A 7,047-nucleotide genomic window follows, 5' to 3' on the forward strand; every position below is an offset into this window, starting at 1 on the left:
TGGACCACCCCTTGCATACAAATATAATGTTCTTCTTCCGAGTAATGTAGCTGGATTCATTTTTGCCAGCTAATCATTTTAATACCTTACATTCACATAACTCTCGGAGTACTTCTGAGAAAGTTCAAATATTTTAGGATTTATTAATTGGAGTAATTTGCTACCCTTTTTGAGATTAATTGAATATTTAGTTTCATTTTTTAATTCATTATTTACAATAAATTGATATGTAAGATGTTTGTTGTTGTGCCCATTCCCTGAATTTCTCCTTTATTGAAAAGGAACAGAAAACATATCTACGTGAACATATACATGACATATACATGACTGAATACTGGCACTGTTTCCTAAACTTTTGTGAACAAGCTGCCTTTAAAATTCCCTGAACGCTTTGTCTCTTTGAAGATTTTTTCAGATCATGTTTGTCTTCCTCAGTTGAGCAAGGTGTTTAAGGTTATGCCTCTCCCAGTATATCTTTTGAAATTAGCCCTGAGGCCAAGAGTAGCGGTGTTACTATCTCAATAGAGTCCTCTGCTTTTTTTAATGGATTGTTCTGGGGTTTTTGTTAGTGAATTACTTGGAAAAAGAATATGGAAATAGATGCTTAACCGGACCCTCTAAACCATTTCACCAGTTCTGTAGATTGAATGTATTACCCAGGGGCGTAACTGGAAACCAGAGGGCTCTGGTGGGAAAATAGCTGGCCTGTGCCATAATTGCCCCCAAACAATTGTCTGTGTCTTTTTTCTCTCTTGCCCCCCCTTCCAACATAAACTCTGATACACATATGTAAACACACTTGCACAAATTATACACACTTACTACAAAAGTATTGGGACGCAGGTGTATAAAATCAAGCCCATGCAAACTGCATTTAGAAACATTTGTGAAAAAATGGGTCGTTCTGAAGAGCTTAGTGAATTCAAGCTTGGTACTGTGATAGGATGCCACCTTTGCAATAAGGGTTATGAAATTTCATCCCTGCTACATATTCCACGGTCAGCTGTAAGTGGTATTATTGGAAGCATTTATTAACAATATCAGCACAAAAACTGTGTGGTGGGAGCTTCATGGAATGAAGCAAGCCTCACATCACCAGTGGCATCTCCAGCTTTCATATTTAGGGGGGCACATGGGGGGACAGGGACCAAAGTAGGGGGAGCAATTATAAAAAGCTACATATACACTCAATGTGTGTGTGTGTGTATATATAATATTTCACACCCCTCACATTTTTGTAACTATGTTATATCTTTTCATGTGACAACACTGAAGAAATGACACTCTGCTACAATGTAAAGTAGTGAGTGTACAGCCTGTATAACAGTGTAAATTTGCTGTCCGCTCAAAATAACTCAACACACAGCCATTAATGTCTAAACCTTGGCAACAAAAGTGAGTACACCCCTAAGTGGAAATGGCCAAATTGGGCCCAATTAGTCATTTCCCCTCCCTGGTGTCATGTGACTCATTAGTGATACAAGGTCTCAAGTGTGAATGGGGAGCAGGTGTGTTAATTTTGGTGTTATCGCTCTAACACTCTCTCATACTGGTCACTGGAAGTTCAACATGGCACCTCATGGCAAAGAACTCTCTGAGGATCTGAAAAAAAGAATTGTTGCTCTTCATAAAGGTTGCCTAGGCTATAAAAAATACCCTGAAACTGAGCTGTAGCACGGTGGGCAAGACCATACAGCAGTTTCATAGGACAGGTTCAACTCAGAACAGGCCTCGCCATGGTCGATAAAAAAAAAAGTTGAGTGCACGTGCTCAGCGTCATATCCAGATGTTGTCATTGGGAAATAGACGTATGAGTGCTGCCAATATTGCTGCAGAGGTTGAAGAGGTGGGGGGTCAGCCTGTCAGTGCTCAGAAGGAAGGAAGCCTCTTCTAAGGATGATGCACAAGAAAGCCTGCAGTTTGCTGAAGACAAGCTGTTATGGTCTTGCTGCTTTTCTGCTGCATTGCTGGAGGCTATACAGCCTGGCTGGGTTGCCATGGCTACACTCCTGTCACTCCTGTGACTCAGCCCATTGTCCAGCCCACAGCCAGCCCCTTTTGGCTATTTAAGCAGCTAAACTTCACTTCCTCCTTGCCCTTGTGTTGTTTCCGGCTGCAAGTGCTATTGCTGTGTTCCTGTGTTCCTGAATTCCTGTGTATGACCTGGCTTTCTCTGACGTCCATCCCGGCTCCTGATTCCTGGCTTGTTCCTGACTTCGCTGATCTCTGTATTCCTGACCCCGGCTTGTCTGAGTATCTGTCTTGGTTCCTGACCCCGGCTTGTCTTTTGGTATATGCTTTTGGATCACGATTTGGCTTTGTTCACTATTGTCATTACAATAAAGGTGATTGCATTTTACGTTTTGTGTTCGTCTGGTTCCTGGTCCCTAACATTACACAAGGGCCATGAACCCAGAAGGGGCAGGCAATCCACCAAATGTTTTTACCAGGCTGGACCAGGTAGACCAGCGCATGGACCAATTTGCGCTAGCTCTCCAGACCTTGTTGCTCCGTACTGCACATCTGGTTCTGCCAGCTCAGGTCCCCACGGCACAGACTGCCTCTACACCTGTTGCTGCTTCCGCTCCGTCTGCCACTGGTGATTTTAATACTGCCAGAGGCTTGACAGGGTCTGCTCCGCTTCCTGAACGTTATGGGGGCGACCCTAATTTGTGCAGAGGTTTTCTGAACCAGGTCAGTATCTATCTGGAGATGGTACCTCAGGCCTTTCCGTCTGACAGGAGTAAGGTGGGCTTCGTGATTTCTTTACTCTCAGACAGGGCCTTGGCATGGGCGAATCCCCTTTGGGAGACACAGAAACCTTTAGTACACAATTACCCTGAGTTTGTTGCGTCTCTAAAACGGGTATTTGATGTACCGGCACGCTCTGCTTCGGCTGCCAAAGGATTAATGTCCATTCGGCAGGGTACAAGGACGGTTTCGGACTATGCTATTGAGTTTCGCACCCTGGCCGCTGAGGTTGGTTGGAATAATGAGGCTCTCGTGGCTGCTTTTTCTAATGGGCTCTCGGATATACTTAAGGATGAGATTGCGGCCCGGGACCTTCCCAGTGATTTGGAGGAATTGGTCTCTTTTTGTATCCTTATTGACTCACGAATCCGTGAGAGACCATCCTTCCGGGAGCGCCTGCGGAGGCCTCCTATACGTTTAGCCCCGAGCTTTTCATTCCCACCCGTGCCTCCCTCTCCTCCCATGCCTCCTGGTCTCGACACTTCGGGCTTTGTGGAACCCATGCAGCTTGGATTTACTCGTCTCTCGGTTGAGGAGAGGGCCTTTAGGAGGAGGGAGGGTCTCTGTCTTTACTGTGGTAAAGCAGGGCACCTGCTGCGAACTTGCCCTACACGTCCGGGAAAACGCCTGCACCTAAGGCTCCAGAGGGGACAGTCCTTAGGTGGCGTCTCGGCGTCCCCAGATGTCCAGGAGGATAAACCTCTAGTCTCGGTGGGTCTCACTTGGGGCAAGATGTCTGTCATTTCAGAGGCACTCATTGACTCGGGGGCAGCGGGCCTTTTTATTGACAGCACCTTTGCTCAGAAGCACTCTATTCCGTTGCAGCTTCGGACTGCTCCCCTTGCCATTGAGGCGATCGATGGCAGACCGTTACAGCCCCCGCAGGTCACCCATGAAACCGCTCCTTTGTCTATGGCTGTCGGGGCTCTCCATCATGAAATTATTCAACTTCAGGTGATACACTCTCCTCATTATCCTGTGGTTTTAGGATATCCATGGTTGCGCAAACATAATCCCGTGTTTGATTGGGTAAGGGCCGAAGTCTTGGCATGGTCGCCTAATTGTTCCAAAACATGCCTAGGGAGAGTGGTGAAAGTGCTAACCACTTCTCCAGTCTCTTTGTTGCCTGAGGAGTATCAAGAGTTTCATGATGTTTTCGATAAGGGCCGGGCTGGTGAGCTCCCACCTCACCGCCCGTACGATTGCACCATTGAGCTGCAACCTGGTGCCATACCCCCTCGAGGTCGAGTCTACCCATTATCTGTAGCAGAGAATAAGGCCATGGAGGAGTATGTTGCGGATGCGCTGTCCAGGGGGTTCATCCGTAAATCATCTTCTCCTGCTGGGGCCGGATTCTTTTTTGTGAAAAAGAAGAGCGGCGAACTGAGACCCTGTATAGATTACAGGGGGCTCAACCGTATCACGGTTAAAAATGCCTACCCGATTCCACTCATTACCGAGTTATTCGATCGCTTAAAAGGGTCCAAGGTATTTACAAAGCTCGACCTGCGAGGGGCGTATAACTTAGTAAGGATAAAGGAGGGCCACGAATGGAAAACCGCGTTTAACACCAGGAGCGGGCATTATGAATACCTAGTTATGCCCTTCGGTCTCTGCAATGCCCCCGCGGTTTTCCAGGAATTCATAAATGATATCCTAAGGGACATGCTCCAACAATGTGTGGTGGTATACCTAGACGATATTTTGATCCATTCCACCTCCATAGAAAGCCACCACGCTGATGTAGCCCGAGTCCTACAGAGGTTACGAGAGAATAATCTCTTTTGCAAATTGGAGAAGTGCGAATTCCACCGCAAGCAGGTCACCTTTCTGGGGTACGTAATTTCAGAGGTCGGTTTTGCTATGGATCCTGAAAAACTCTCGTCTGTTCTTGAGTGGCCACGACCTGTAGGTCTCCGCTCCCTTCAACGGTTCCTCGGCTTCGCTAACTATTATAGGAAATTCATTCGGAATTTTTCCTCTATTGTTAAGCCTCTTACGGACATGATCAAAAAAGATGGCAATGCCTCTCTTTGGTCCCCAGGGGCCATCAAAGCTTTTGAGTCATTGAAGGCCGCTTTTGCCGCAGCTCCTGTTTTGGTACACCCGAAGCCCGAACTTCCATTCATACTTGAGGTCGATGCATCTGAGACAGGGGTAGGCGCCCTCCTGTCTCAACGTCCTACTCCTGAGAGCCAGTTGCACCCATGTGGGTACTTCTCCAAGAAGCTAGGTGCTGCGGAATGCAACTATGAAATTGGTGACCGTGAGTTGCTTGCGATAATACTGGCTCTCAAAGAATGGAGGCATTTGCTTGAGGGAACTCCTGTACCAATCCTAATTCTCACGGATCATAAAAATCTCACCTACCTGTCCGAGGCTAAACGCTTAACTCCGAGGCAGGCCCGTTGGGCATTATTTTTATCCCGTTTTAATTATGTGGTCTCGTACCTGCCGGGGACCAAAAATGTCCGGGCCGATGCTCTCTCTAGACAGTTCTCGAAAGCTAAAGAGGAGTGTCCTCCTAGTCCGATTATTCCCCCGGACCGAGTACTGGCTACCATACGTACCAGCATAACATCTCCCCTCGGGGACAGAATACGGGCCGCTCAGGTAGATGCACCTGCTGAAACCCCCTCAGGGCGATGTTTTGTACCTGTCAACCTGCGTACCAAGTTACTTTCCACCTATCATAATCCTAAATCAGCAGGTCATCCCGGGAGGAACCAACTTCTCTGGTCGGTTTCCCGTCTCTACTGGTGGCCAGGAATTAACAAAGATATTGTTGCCTTCGTAGCAGCCTGTCCAGTCTGCGCGCAGACTAAATCACCCCGTCACCTTCCAGTGGGCCTTCTCCAACCCATACCTACTGGTGAGAGGCCATGGTCTCACCTTGCCATGGATTTCATAGTCGACCTTCCGCTGTCTAACGGTAACACAGTTATCCTCATGGTTGTTGACCGGTTTTCTAAAATGATACACTGCATACCATTCAAAAAGCTCCCTTCCGCTAAGGAGTTGGCTACAGTTTTTATCAAGGAGATCTATCGGCTACATGGGGTTCCCAAAGTCATACTTTCTGACCGGGGTAGCCAGTTCGTCTCGAGATTTTGGAAGGCCTTCTGTGCGCAACTGGGTATCCAACTCTCCTTCTCCTCGGCCTACCACCCACAATCTAATGGGGCTGCGGAAAGGGCCAATCAGGGCTTGGAGCAATTCCTGCGGTGCTACATCTCGGACCACCAAAATAACTGGTCGGATCTGCTACCCTGGGCGGAATTTGCTCATAATAGTGCTGTCTCGGCCTCTACCCGGTTATCCCCTTTCATGGTGAATTATGGGTATCAGCCCTCCATGATTCCTGATAATTTCACTTCCCAGGGGATTCCGGCACTGGAGGACCATCTCCAGCAGATCCGTTCCACATGGGTGCAGGTTCAGGAGGCACTTCAACGCTCACAACAGTGTCAGGAGCTCCAGGCTAATCGTAAACGCCTACCCGCGCCTTCCTATCAGGTCGGGGAGAGGGTCTGGTTATCCTCCAGAAATCTTCACCTCCGGGTGCCCTCCCAGAAACTGGCTCCCCGGTATGTGGGGCCTTTCCGTATCCTTCGACGGGTAAACCCTGTGGCCTATGCCCTGGATCTTCCTTCTAACATGCACATCCACAATGTGTTCCATGTCTCTTTGTTGAAACCTCTGATCTGTAATCGTTTTACTACAGTCACTCCTCGCCCCCGTTCGGTGACTGTAGACAACCATGAGGAGTTCGAGCTCCGCTCCATAGTCGACTCTCGTTGGTTCCGTGGGAAGCTCCAGTATTTGGTCCATTGGAAGGGGTACGGTCCCGAGGAGAGATCTTGGGTTCCAGCCTCAGATGTCCATGCTCCCGCTCTCCTTCGTGGCTTTCACTCGCGTTTTCCCCTCAAACCCGGCCCTGCTCCGCGGGGAGGGGGTCGTTGAGGAGGAGGTACTGTTATGGTCTAGCTGCTTTTCTGCTGCATTGCTGGAGGCTATACAGCCTGGCTGGGTTGCCATGGCTACACTCCTGTCACTCCTGTGACTCAGCCCATTGTCCAGCCCACAGCCAGCCCCTTTTGGCTATTTAAGCAGCTAAACTTCACTTCCTCCTTGCCCTTGTGTTGTTTCCGGCTGCAAGTGCTATTGCTGTGTTCCTGTGTTCCTGAATTCCTGTGTATGACCTGGCTTTCTCTGACGTCCATCCCGGCTCCTGATTCCTGGCTTGTTCCTGACTTCGCTGATCTCTGTATTCCTGACCCCGGCTTGTCTGAGTAT

Source organism: Spea bombifrons, chromosome 4 (assembly GCF_027358695.1).
Source record: "Spea bombifrons isolate aSpeBom1 chromosome 4, aSpeBom1.2.pri, whole genome shotgun sequence".
Classification (NCBI taxonomy): domain Eukaryota; kingdom Metazoa; phylum Chordata; class Amphibia; order Anura; family Pelobatidae; genus Spea; species Spea bombifrons.